We start from the raw sequence: 14,873 nt of genomic DNA, 5'->3' as shown, positions 1-14,873 counted from the left end.
AAATTTAGCATCATGCTTTTGGTTTGTTTTTCAACACTTCAGAATAACATTCAGTATATACGGAAAGAAAGAGAGAAATTAAATTATGATGTAATCTTTAAGGTATCAGATTCTGTGGGTGTTTTACAGTGAGTTCACGGATGTGAGAATAAATGGATTCACACACAAGCTAAGCATTAATAAAGTTCACTTAAAGTAATAAGAAAGTGAAAAAAACATACAATATATCAAAATATATCATCAAAAAAGAAATAAAAATATACAGGATCAAATGATACAAACAGGATATGCAAACAGTATATCAACAAGATTTAGTAAAGCAATACAATATCATACTTAGCATCCGTGATGTGCAGTTATAAAAAGAGTCTATGTCCTTCAACACACTCAGAGTTGGAGAGCAGACGTCTGCACCTGCATAGTTCCATGTGGACTCCCTCTTCCTTTGTCTAGTAGCTATTTTATATAAAATGGATGACGCTACATGATATACAGTGTGAGGGCTCAGTCACACGGGCACATCGGCGCCCGTGTTACTGCAGGTAGCAGACGGCCGTACCTGAAGACGGACGTCTCTCTGCAGCGCCGGAGGAAAGAACATATGACCGGCTTCATTGCCAGATATGTGTTCTTTCATCAGCACTGCGGGGAGACGTCCGTCTTTAGGTACGGCCGTCTTCTAACTGTCAGTCACACGGGCGCATCGGCGCCGGTGTACGGGTGCCGATGCGCCCATGTGACTGAGCCCTAAGCATGATAGCCACGTGAGTGGCGGCCTACCTTCTCTCTCTCAATATTTACATCTTTCTGCATCACTCCACTGCAAGCTAAACCCTCTCTGCTGTTCCCCCCTGCCAAAACCATCTGTACTGATTTGCGCTGTGACTTGTGTATTTTGCATTTTTCCTTTCTACATTGGTACGTCTTTCTGCATCACCCCACTCCAAGATGAACCCGCTTTGCTATTCCCATCTGTCTAAACCATCTGTGCTGATTGTGCTGTGACTTGTGTATTTTGCATTTTTCTTTCTGCATTGGTACGTTTTACTGGCTAAATGAAAATTTACCTTTAGTCATTTCTGCAATCTACCTCCACCTAATAGCATCTTTTAACCATCCTTGTTGAGCTGCTTGCCTTATCTAAGGAGAGCAATAAATCCTCCCCTTCCCCTTTTGGTCAGTAGGTTTGCAATGCTAAACTCAGCTGCCTAGTCAATTGGAACTTGATTAGCCACTCCCATCTGTTTCCTAGTTGTACCTTAACTTTCATTATTAAATCAGTGTAATCATGATAGCCATGCGAGTGGCAACCTCACGAATATGAGCTGTATTAAGTGTGGGCTGGATCAGGTGTGTTATGCAGTTTGACTATGGTAGTTCGACAGAGCAGAAGACAGGTAGGGCACAAACTCTGCCTAAATACCTTGTACTTCAAAGCTATCACTAATGCTGTCACCTCTGTCCTCATCCTAGCTGTCAGTTTCAGAACCTCTTTCCAATGCCCACCTCTGGGGCACTCTATTCACATCTGCCCCTTTCTCTTATCTTCACCTATGCACAGCTCTCATGCACTTTTTACTTTCTTACTTAGCCTCAACCCCTCTAATGCTACTAACAAACATAATAGTTGACCTTTAAAATCTCCTAACCATCTGCTAACCCTTGCTATCTTGCTGCTACTAGCAGCTGGGGATATCTCTCCCAATCCTGGCCCACCCTCCATTGCTCCTAACTTTTACCCCCTACCTGACTCACTAAGACAACCCTCAAACCCAACTACTAGCCCATTTATACCCTCTCCTGACTCTTTTAAATGTGCACTCTGGAATTGCCAGTCAGCATGTAATAAACTCCCTACCATCCATGACTTTTTTACTGCTAAATCCCTAAACCTGCTAGCTTTCACAGAAATGTGGATACAGCAGTCTGACACAGCCTCCCCTGCTGCATATCCTATAACAGCCTGCAGTTCTCGCATATCTCAAGACTAGAAAACAGGTGAGGTGGAGGAGTAGGTGCTCTTCTCTTCCCAAAATGTACCTACCAGGTCATCCCCCCAGTACCCTCACTCACTTTCCCATCGTTTGAGGTACATACGCTACGGCTTTTCCACCCACTGTCCATGCAAGTAGCAGTTATATACAGCACCCCAGGTGCTCCTCGTCTGTTTCTGGACCACTTTGCTGCCTGGCTCCCCCACTTCCTATCCTGCGAAATTCCAACCCTCATCCTAGATGATTTTAACATCCCCACTAATGACCCCATCTCCCCATCTGCCTCTCAGCTTCTATCACTCCCCTCCATTGGTCTCTCCCACTCACAAGGATGGCAATACTCTTGATCTGGTCTTCCTCCGTCTCTGCTCTGCCTCCCACTTCACTAACTCCACTCTTCCACTCTTGGATCATAACCTCCTCTTTTTCTCTTTCAAGCTCCCTAACATCTCTCCTACCTACTGTACTTACAGGAACCTTCAGGCCATTCACACCCAAGACTTTGCTGAGTCCCTACAGTCCTCTCTGTCCCCTATCTCTCTCCTCTCCTGCCCCAACCTGGCTGCTGCACATTACAACACCACTCTTAAACATGCCCTGGATGAAGCGGCACCCCTGTAACTCAAGCTATCCGATGCAGACCGTGGCAACCCTAGCTCACGTCTCAAACGCTTTTCATCTGGCAGTGCTCGAGAAATGCTAAACAGCTATGGAGAAAGTTGCAAACGTCCGCAGACTTTCTCCAGTACAAATTCCTGTTCAGAACCTAAAACCTCGTCCTCCACCATGCCAAACAAGTGTATTTCACCTTTCTCATCTTCTTACTATCGCACAACAATAAATGGCTCTTTGATACTTTTCACTCCCTTCTCAGCCCTAAACTGCAGCTCCCGGTGACGGATCTTAGTGCTGTAGAGCTGGCTGCTTACTTCAAAAAGAAAATTGATGACATCCATCAGGAAATAACTTCCTTTTTTGCAGGACATCCTGTAGTTTACAGGGGTACCATTTTAGAATACATAGGACTTTTTATTGCATTCTTTCTTGGAGACAGAGTGACCAGAAAAGCGCATTTCTGGGGTTCTTTATTTTTTTTCGGATGATGTAAAAACACTATGGGGCCATCACTAAGGAGTTATTAATACCCATATGCTCGTAGCAAAAGTAATATATCAGTGGAAGCAATAGTTCTAAGACTTCAAAAAAAGTGATGAAAGAAACTCATAAAAACATGTCTAGGCTGATTTCAGGTGAGCGTATTACGAGAGCATTTGTGCATCCATAATACAAACGTGTAGCCCAGCCCGACTGCAAGGTTTATTGACCTGAACTTACGAAGTTCCCTATGATGTTCTGAGTTCGGGTCAGCATAACCCCACAGTCGAGCCGAGACATACGTTCATAGTACGGACTCAGAAATGTGTCTGTAATACACTCATCTGATATCAGCCTTTTTGTGGGTAGCAACATCCACTAAAAAAACAATTTACATTGTGCTCAATATGAATTTAATTTCCCTTTCATTTATTTTGCAACCATCATATTTGTACAGTGATATAGAACACATTTATTGTCATATTTTAAAGATTACCCTTGGGATTATTTTGCATTGCTTTGAGATTTACTTATGTCAGTTTATTTCAGTCCTTTTTTGTATGTATACATGGTGGTCCAAAGATTAAGTTGTTGTTAGCTGTTTAGTCATTCACGACCCACAGTGACCCTAAAGGCTCCTAACACCTAAGTAAATCAATTGTTAATATGTTTGGCAGGAATAAATGTGTATGGCATTTAAGCACATATCTGGACTCCTCATTAAATTCTTTATCAGACACACCTGTCACATTTCCCATTTGAAAATATCAACTTGGTTCCAAGATGGCAGCTTTCAAAATGGCCGCTCCTCACAGATATTCCCCCCCCTCCCCTTAGCAACATGCCACACACATAATGGCATTCTCACCATTTTTCCTTTATTCAAGTGTCTCCAAAACTTTGGAGCACCCTGTACATTGAAATATTGAATCTAGACCAATCGTTTCCCTATATTTTTTTCCACAATTTTTATTACTATTTTCCTTATCCTGTGAACAGTATCTATATACTGCATAAAAATACAACTTTTCACTGCCATGGATAATTCTCTAATTTGCTCATTGAACCACTTGGATTCACTACTTGACCTGTATTCTACAATAAAAAGTGTCTGTCTTGACATTTCTTTATCTCCTAATAGTTCTGACTCAATACAGCCCTTAAACATGAGACATTGTAAAAATGTGTAGAAATAAAAATAGAAAAGTTATGAGCACTTCAAAAAATGTCAAAATAAGTTTCAGCTGCAGGTAATTTAGGGTGCATTTACATGGACGAGGAAAATATGTGAGTTCTGTACAATTGTGATACGCACAGAATTCACACATTATAATATCCCAATATTTATAAGTCGTTTACATGAAAGACGTTTTTCTAGAAAAATATCAGCATGTCCTGTTTTTTGAACAATAGTGACCATTATTTTCATGAGGGCAAAAACAAAATTGTATTGCACTTGCATGCAGATGTGATTGTCATGTGAGTGCAATGTGATTTTTTATGTTTCCTATTGAAATTGCATGTGATTTTCAGAAACACACCTGAAAACCACTTGTGCAGAGATGTGATGCAATGTGCTTGTCTTGCGAAATGCATCACAATCGCATGGAAAATTGCATATTTGCAAGTGTGATACCAGTCCAAGTTTCTTGAATATCGCACTTGCCCGTGTAAATCCAACCTCACACTTACTGCATTAGAAACGTCATGCACCAGTATTATGGTTCTGTTCTATGGATTAACTACATTAACTGATACCTAAATAGTTAAAACACTATATATTACCAGAAATGTTTTCAAGACTGAATTACTTTAAAGTGATGACCTGGTACAGTTGTACTCACGTAGCTTGATATTGAACACATGCTGATAGATAGTTACTGCTTTCAGCACATCATATACATTTGTATATATTTCCAGTTACTCTTTATTGTGTACTTTTTATGCTTACGTGCAGGTGTTGCCATTAAAAAAAACATGTTTTTGCATGTAATGAATGGTAATTATAGTAAAGGGAACATTGAACATTGTGGAGCAGAAAAATAACAATTATGTAAATTCTGCTCAAATAGCAACAGCAAACCAAAGATGGAGGCTGATATGATTCTGTTAGCAGTATGTTTATACAATAATACTGTATACTTCATTTCAAGATAGCAATCTTAAGTGATTGTTTTTTTAAAGCAGCACAAGTTTAAAGCAGATTTGTTATCATGTGGTGGTACACAGGCATGTTGAATTCAGCATACTAGGCCTTTAGAACTGAAGTTCATCTTCTCTAATACACCATTTGATTTTAGTTTATTTATTCAGAATGTTAATTTCATAAGTCTCCAAAACAGATTAAAACTTGTCCCTAGACAATGATGAAAATGAGCTACAGAGTATATCAAATTGCTGAACCCTAAAAGAGTAAGTGCATGTTTAAAATTTGATAAGTTAATGAGATCTTAGTACTTCATTGCCTTATAATACACATAGAATTCAAGTAATTTAGAGATTTCCAACTACAGATTCACAGATCTTAACATGTCCAAATCAGAAGACAAAGAGGCACAGTGCTCAGGGAGACCCCATCCATTTAATTCTAGTTATAACTGGACGTCACAGGGTTTACATCCCCATTAATGACATTTTCAGGCATCTTTCAGTGAAATATCAGAATAATGTTATAATGTAAACACTCCTTTTAATTCCCAACCTTAAAAAATAAACTTTTTTAGATCCTCTTTAAAATAATCGACTGTTTCCTTATAAAGATCTAAGGAAGGCCTGTTGATGCCTAGTCGCTTTTCAAAAGAAAGAATGATTTAATTTCTGAGGAAATCAAACTGTCTTTAAATTAATGAAAGTCAATAAATGTAATTCCCAGTGATACTTCTAAGGGGCCAAGCGTAAGGTCTGTTTACACTTGACATAACATATCCATAACGCAACTAAAGCAACCACCCACTGTGACCTGGAGAGAAGAGCAATGAGCCTTAAAAGATCATCCCTTTTACTTCTTTAAATTGGTATTCCCATCTTAGACATCTATGACAATATCTATAGGATAACTTTGAGTTACAGAGACAGCATAGCACAGTGAACTCAGCTGTTTCTATAATTCTAACAATCTCTGTATTCAATCACAGCCTTACCAGGTGGGCCAGAGTCAGAATCCCCCATTCTTGAAATAGGCATAGGTCATAGAGATGAGATCTGCATGTATGAGGCATTTATGGCATATCCTATGGATATGTCAAAAATGTCTAAGATGGGAATAGCCATTTAATTTATCCCAACGTGTCCCACTTTAGTCTAGTCATCTTAATGCTTCTTAAGAGAAAAAAATAATCTAATTTGTCCATTATGTCCAACTTTTAGTTTAGTTGGATATAGCATTGTGTATTGTATCTCTCCATTTTGCATCCATTTTTTAGGAACATAGCTCTTCTTTTTTGATAGCCAAACAAATCTGGGAGGAGAGATTCTATGTTCCTATTGTATCTCAGCAGCAAGTCTTTAGTTTTTTACCATAACTTGCCTAAGCAGTTGGATAAGTTTAGGTCTAGATGCTATTTACAGAGTAGAGTGCCTGGCTGGTAACTGATGGGCATGTTAAATAGAAAATAATTTTGAGAGATTTCCCTCTACAATTTCCCCTTTTGTGTAACTTTGGCATCTAATATTCATTCTCCTTGAACAATCCTTGAGTTCCATGACCTTAGAAGCCACTGAGGAATCATTATTTTTCAAACAGACATTGCTTTGGTCAATTCTGATACCTGGTAGAGATGAGCGAACGTGCTTGGCCACGCCCCTTTTTCGCCCGAATACCACGATTTCCGAGTACTTCCGTACTCGGGCGAAAAAATTTGGGGGCGCCGTGGCGGCACGGGGGGTAGCAGTGGGGAGTGGGGGGGAGAGGGAGAGAGAGAGGGCTCCCCCCTGTTCCCCGCTGCTACCCCCCGCACCGCTACGCCTCTCCCCGCCCCCCGGCGCCCCCCGAATCTTTTCACCCGAGTACTGAAGTACTCGAAAATGGCGGTATTCGGGTGCGTAAGTACTCGAAACGAGTAAGTACGCTCATCTCTAATACCTGGTCATCATCTGAAAAAATTACAAGCCTCCAACAACTGAACCCTCTAATGACACTCAACAATACTTCAATGCATAACAATCAATATTACTTGTATATACAGTATGTCAATCAGAAAATGGTATTACATCATGTGACAGTATGCTGATGATGTTTGACAAATATGTAAATCAAATTCATGAAATTAATTGAAAACATGGTCAATTTAATTTTAAAAACATCAAAATGTACCTGTATGTTCTTAAAGCAATCCTTGGCACATAAAATATTAAAACAAAGATAGAATGCCTGATTTTATGTTGGCTTTTATATCTTTTTATTGAATGCAGCTTTTTCATAAAGGTAAGCAATAGAGATGAGCGAGCACCAAAATGCTCGGGTGCTCGTTACTCGGGACGAAATTTTCGCGATGCTCAAGGGTTCGTTTCGAATAACGAACCCCATTGAAGTCAATGGGCAATCCGAGCATTTTTGTATATCGCCAATGCTCGCTAAGGTTTCCATTTGTGAAAATCTGGGCAATTCAAGAAAGTGATGGTAACGACACAGCAACGGATAGGGCAGGCGAGGGGCTACATGTTGGGCTGCATCTCAAGTTCCCAGGTCCCACTATTAAGCCACAACAGCGGCAAGAGTGGGCCCCCCCCTCCCAACAATTTTTACTTCTGAAAAGCCCTCATTAGCAATGCATACCTTAGCTAGGCACCACACTACCTCCAACAAAGCACAATCACTGCCTGCATGACACTCCGCTGCCACTTCTCATGGGTTACATGCTGCCCAACCCCCCCCCCCCGCATGACCCAGTGTCCACAGCGCACACCAAAGTGTCCCTGCGCAGCCTTCAGCTACCCTCATGCCACACCACCCTCATGTCTATTTATAAGTGCGTCTGCCATGAGGAGGAACCGCAGGCACACACTGCAGAGGGTTGGCACGGCTAGGCAGCGACCCTCTTTAAAAAGGGCGGGGCGATAGCCACAATGCTGTACAGAAGCAATGAGAAATATAATCCTGTGCCACCGCCATCAGGAGCAGCACACGTGGGCATAGCAATGGGGAACCTATGTGCCACACACTATTCATTCTGTCAAGGTGTCTGCATGCCCCAGTCAAACCGCGTTTTTTTATAAATAGTCACAGGCAGGTACAACTCCGCAATGGGAATTCCGTGTGCATCCACAGCATGGGTGGCTCCCTGGAACCCACCGGCTGTACATAAATGTATCCCATTGCAGTGCCCTGGACAGCAGAGGTAACGTCAGATTAAATGCAGGTGGGCTTCGGCCCACACTGCATGCCCCAACCTGACCGGGGTTTTTAATTCATAGACACAGGCAGGTACAACTCCCTATTGTGAAGTCCCTGTGGACCGACAGCATGGGTGGGTGCCAGGAAGCCACCGGTGGTACATAAATATATCCCATTGCATTGCCCATCACAGCTGAGGTAATGTCATGTTTAATGCAGGTGGGCTTCGGCCCACACTGCATGCCCCAGTCAGACTGGGGTTCTTTAGAAGTGGACACATGCAGTTACAACTCCGTGTGGACCGACAGCATGGGTGGCTCCCTGGAACCCACCGGCTGTACATAAATGTATCCCATTGCAGTGCCCTGGACAGCAGAGCTAACGTCAGATTAAATGAAGGTGGGCTTCGGCCCACACTGCATGCCCCAACCTGACCGGGGTTTTTAATTCATAGACACAGGCAGGTACCACTCCCTATTGTGAAGTCCCTGTGGACCGACAGCATGGGTGAGTGCCAGGAAGCCACCGGCGGTACAAAAATATATGCCATTGCATTGCCCATCACAGCTGAGGTAATGTCATGTTTAATGCAGGTGGGCTTCGGCCCACACTGCATGCCCCAGTCAGACTGGGGTTCTTTATAACTGGACACATGCAGTTACAACTCCGTGTGCACCCACAGCATGGGTGGCTCCCTGGAACCCACCAGCTGTACATAAATGTATCCCATTGCAGTGCCCTGGACAGCAGAGCTAACGTCAGATTAAATGCAGGTGGGCTTCGGCCCACACTGCATGCCCCAACCTGACCGGGGTTTTTAATTCATAGACACAGGCAGGTACAACTAACTATTGTGAAGTCCCTGTGGACCGACAGCATGGGTGGGTGCCAGGAAGCCACCGGTGGTACATAAATATATCCCATTGCATTGCCCATCACAGCTGAGGTAATGTCATGTTTAATGCAGGTGGGCTTCGGCCCACACTGCATGCCCCAGTCAGACTGGGGTTCTTTAGAAGTGGACACATGCAGTTACAACTCCGTGTGGACCGACAGCATGGGTGGCTCCCTGGAACCCACCGGCGGTACATAAATATATCCCATTGCAGTGCCCATCACAGCTGAGGTAATGTCATGTTTAAGGCAGGTGGGCTTCAGCCCACACTGCATGCCCCAGTCAGACTGGGGTTCTTTAGAAGTGGACACATGCAGTTACAACTCCGTGTGGACCGACAGCATGGGTGGCTCCCTGGAACCCACCGGCTGTACATAAATGTATCCCATTGCAATGCCCTGGACAGCAGAGCTAACATCAGATTAAATGCAGGTGGGCTTCGGCCCACACTGCATGCCCCAACCTGACCGGGGTTTTTAATTCATAGACACAGGCAGGTACAACTAACTATTGTGAAGTCCCTGTGGACCGACAGCATGGGTGGGTGCCAGGAAGCCACCGGTGGTACATAAATATATCCCATTGCATTGCCCATCACAGCTGAGGTAATGTCATGTTTAATGCAGGTGGGCTTCGGCCCACACTGCATGCCCCAGTCAGACTGGGGTTCTTTAGAAGTGGACACATGCAGTTACAACTCCGTGTGGAACGACAGCATGGGTGGCTCCCTGGAACCCACCGGCTGTACATAAATGTATCCCATTGCAGTGCCCTGGACAGCAGAGCTAACGTCAGATTAAATGCAGGTGGGCTTCGGCCCACACTGCATGCCCCAACCTGACCGGGGTTTTTAATTCATAGACACAGTCAGGTACAACTCCCTATTGTGAAGTCCCTGTGGACCGACAGCATGGGTGGGTGCCAGGAAGCCACCGGCGGTACATAAATATATCCCATTGCATTGCCCATCACAGCTGAGGTAAAGTCATGTTTAATGCAGGTGGGCTTCGGCCCACACTGCATGCCCCAGTCAGACTGGGGTTCTTTATAACTGGACACATGCAGTTACAACTCCGTGTGGACCGACAGCATGGGTGGGTGCCAGGAAGCCACCGGCGGTACATAAATATATCCCATTGCAGTGCCCAACACAGCTGATGTAACGTCAGCTGTAATGCAGGTGGGCAAAAAATTTATTGGATTACACTGTAGGCGAGGGCCCCAAAAAATTGGTGTACCAACAGTACTAATGTACGTCAGAAAAATTGCCCATGCCCAACCAAGAGGGCAGGTGAAACCCATTAATCGCTTTGGTTAATGTGGCTTAATTTGTAACTAGGCCTGGAGGCAGCCCAGTTAAAATAAAAATTGGTTCAGGTGGAAGTTTCAACGCTTTAATGAGCATTGAAACGTATAAAAATTTTTACAAAAATTATATGACTTAGGCTTGTGGGCCTAAGAAAAATTGCCCGTTCGGCGTGATTACGTCTGGTTTCAGGAGGAGGAGGATGAATATTATACACAGATTGATGAAGCTAAAAGGTCCACGTTTTTTATGGTGATAGAGAACAATGCTTCCATCCGCGGGTGCAGCCTACGTATTGTTTAGATATCGCTGCTGTCCGCTGGTGGAGAAGAGAAGTCTGGGGAAATCCAGGCTTTGTTCATCTTGATAAGTGTAAGCCTGTCGGCACTGTCGGTTGACAGGCGGGTACGCTTATCTGTAATGATTCCCCCAGCCGCACTAAACACCCTCTCTGACAAGACGCTAGCCGCAGGACAAGCAAGCACCTCCAGGGCATACAGCGCGAGTTCAGGCCACGTGTCCAGCTTCGACACCCAGTAGTTGTAGGGGGCAGAGGCGTCACGGAGGACGGTCGTGCGATCGGCTACGTACTCCCTCACCATCCTTTTACAGTGCTCCTGCCGACTCAGCCATGACTGGGGAGTGGTGACACAGTCTTGCTGGGGAGCCAGAAAGCTGTCAAAGGCCTTAGAGAGTGTTCCCCTGCCTGTGCTGTACATGCTGCCTGATCTCCGTGCCTCCCCTGCTACCTGGCCCTCGGAACTGCGCCTTCTGCCACTAGCGCTGTCGGATGGGAATTTTACCATCAGCTTGTCCGCCAGGGTCCTGTGGTATAGCATCACTCTCGAACCCCTTTCCTCTTTGGGTATGAGAGTGGAAAGGTTCTCCTTATACCGTGGGCCGAGCAGTGTGTACACCCAGTAATCCGTAGTGGCCAGAATGCGTGTAACGCGAGGGTCACGAGAAAGGCATCCTAACATGAAGTCAGCCATGTGTGCCAGGGTACCTGTACGCAACACATGGCTGTCCTCACTAGGAAGATCACTTTCAGGATCCTCCTCCTCAGGCCATACACGCTAAAAGGATGACAGGCAAGCAGCATGGGTACCCTCAGCAGTGGGCCAAGCTGTCTCTTCCCCCTCCTCCTCATCCTCCTCATGCTCCTCCTTCTCCTCCTCAGCGCGCTGAGAAATAGACAGGAGGGTGCTCTGACTATCCAGCGACATACTGTCTTCCCCCGCCTCTGATTTCGAGCGCAAAGCGTCTGCCTTTATGCTTTGCAGGGAACTTCTCAAGAGGCATAGCCGAGGAATGGTGACGCTAATGATTGCAGCATCGCCGCTCACCATCTGGGTAGACTCCTCAAAGTTTCCAAGGACCTGGCAGATGTCTGCCAACCAGGCCCACTCTTCTGTAAAGAATTGAGGAGGTTGACTCCCACTGCGCCGCCCATGTTGGAGTTGGTATTCCACTATAGCTCTACGCTGCTCATAGAGCCTGGCCAACATGTGGAGCGTAGAGTTCCACCGTGTGGGCAGGTCGCACAGCAGTCGGTGCACTGGCAGATGAAACCGATGTTGCAGTGTCCGCAGGGTGGTAGCGTCCGTGTGGGACTTGCGGAAATGTGCGCAGAGCCGGCGCACCTTTCCGAGCAGGTCTGACAAGCGTGGGTAGCTTTTCAGAAAGCGCTGAACCACCAAATTAAAGACGTGGCGTGAGGCTGCCGAGCTGCAGAGCCGCCACCAGGTTACGGCCGTTGTCACACACGACCATGCCCGGTTGGAGGCTCAGCGGCGCAAGCCAGCGGTCGGTCTGCTCTGTCAGACCCTGCAGCAGTTCGTGGGCCGTGTGCCTCTTCTCTCCTAAGCTGAGTAGTTTCAGCACGGCCTGCTGACGCTTGCCCACTGCTGTGCTGCCGTGCCGCGTGACACCGACTGCTGGCGACGTGCTGCTGCTGACACACCTTGATTGCGAGACAGAGGTTGCGTAGGAGGAGGAGGATGGTTTAGTGGAGGAAGCATACACCGCCGCAGATACCACTACCGAGCTGGGGCCCGCAATTCTGGGGGTGGGTAGGACGTGAGCGGTCCCAGGCTCTGACTCTGTCCCAGCCTCCACTAAATTCACCCAATGTGCCGTCAGGGAGATATAGTGGCCCTGCCCGCCTGTGCTTGTCCACCTGTCTGTTGTTAAGTGGACCTTGGCAGTAACCGCGTTGGTGAGGGCGCGTACAATGTTGCGGGAGACGTGGTCGTGCAGGGCTGGGACGGCACATCGGGAAAAGTAGTGGCGACTGGGAACTGAGTAGCGTGGGGACACCGCCGCCATCATACCTTTGAAAGCCTCCGTTTCCACAACCCTATACGGCAGCATCTCCAGGCTGATAAATTTGGCTATGTGCACGTTTAACGCTTGAGCGTGCGGGTGCGTGGCGGCGTACTTGCACTTGCGCTCCAACACTTGCGCTAGCGATGGCTGGACGGTGCGCTGAGAGACATTGGTGGATGGGGCCGAGGATAGCGGAGGTGAAGGTGTGGGTGCAGGCCAGGAGACGGTAGTGCCTGTGTCCTGAGAGGGGGGTTGGATCTCAGTGGCAGGTTGGGGCACAGGGGGAGAGGCAGCGGTGCAAACCGGAGGCGGTGAACGGCCTTCATCCCACCTTGTGGGGTGCTTGGCCATCATATGTCTGCGCATGGTGGTGGTGGTGGCTCCCCGGGTGATCTTGGCGCGACAAAGGTTGCACACCACTGTTCGTCGGTCGTCTGCACTCTCAGTGAAAAACTGCCAGACCTTTGAGCACCTCGGCCTCTGCAGGGTGGCATGGCGCGAGGGGGCGCTTTGGGAAACAGTTGGTGGATTATTCGGTCTGGCCCTGCCTCTACCCCTGGTCACCGCACTGCCTCTTCCAACCTGCCCTGCTGCTGCACTTGCCTCCCCCTCTGAAGACCTGTCCTCAGTAGGCGTAGCAAACCAGGTGGGGTCAGTCACCTCATCGTCCTGCTGCTCTTCCTCCGAATCCTCTGTGCACTCCTCCCTCGCACTTACTCCAATTACTACTACCTGAGTGATAGACAACTGTGGCTCATCGTCATCGTCCTCCTCACCCACTGAAAGCTCTTGAGACAGTTGCCGGAAGTCCCCAGCCTCATCCCCCGGACCCCGGGAACTTTCCAAAGGTTGGGCATCGGTCACGACAAACTCCTCCAGTGGGAGAGGAACCACTGCTGCCCAATCTGAGCAGGGGTCCAAGAACAGTTCCTGGGAGTCTGCCTGCTCCTCAGAATGTGTCATTGTAATGGAGTGAGGAGGCTGGGAGGAAGGAGGAGCAGCAGCCAGAGGATTCAGAGTTGCAGCAGTGGACGGCGCAGAACTCTGGGTGGTCGATAGATTGTTGGATGCACTTTCTGCCATCCACGAAAGGACTTGCTCACACTGCTCATTTTCTAATAAAGGTCTACCGCGTGGACCCATTAATTGTGAGATGAATGTGGGGACGCCAGAAACGTGCCTCTCGCCTAATCCCGCAGCAGTCGGCTGCGATACACCTGGATCAGGAGCTCGGCCTGTGCCCACACCCTGACTTAGGCCTCCGCGTCCTCGCCCGCGTCCACGTCCTCTAGGCCTACCCCTACCCCTCAGCATGCTGTATTACCAGTAGTGCAGAAACAGAACGCTGTAATTAAATGTGCCGCTTATTGGCCTGTGGTTGGAGGCTGACTTCGCTTACGGAACGCACAGCAGAGCCAGGAAAGAATTTTGCGCAAGCCTGCTGTAACACTTAGCTGGCTGCGTATGAATTAGGACAACTACCCCCAGCAGAGATGCAGTACAGTCAGGACGGTCACAGGCAGCCCAAATAGATTTTTTTTCCCAAATTTTTTTGGAAAAGCCCACTGCCTATATAGACTGCATATGTCTTTCACTGTCCCTGCCTCACCACCACTACTGGCCCTGGTCTATGCAAAATTACTGCAGACTGTTTCACTCTGGACAGGATGACAGCGGTGATGTAAGAGGCAACGCAGAGCCAGGAAAGAATTTTGTGCAAGCCTGCTGTAACACTTAGCTGGCTGCGTATGAATTAGGACAACTACCCCCAGCAGAGATGCAGTACAGTCAGGATGGTCACAGGCAGCCCAAATAGATTTTTTTTCCCAAATTTTTTTGGAAAAGCCCACTGCCTATATAGACTGTATATGTCTTTCACTGTCCCTGCCTCACCACCACTACTGGCCCTGGACTATGTAAAAT

This window comes from Eleutherodactylus coqui, chromosome 1, assembly GCF_035609145.1.
Source record: "Eleutherodactylus coqui strain aEleCoq1 chromosome 1, aEleCoq1.hap1, whole genome shotgun sequence".
NCBI lineage: Eukaryota > Metazoa > Chordata > Amphibia > Anura > Eleutherodactylidae > Eleutherodactylus > Eleutherodactylus coqui.
This window is presented reverse-complemented; position numbering follows the sequence as displayed.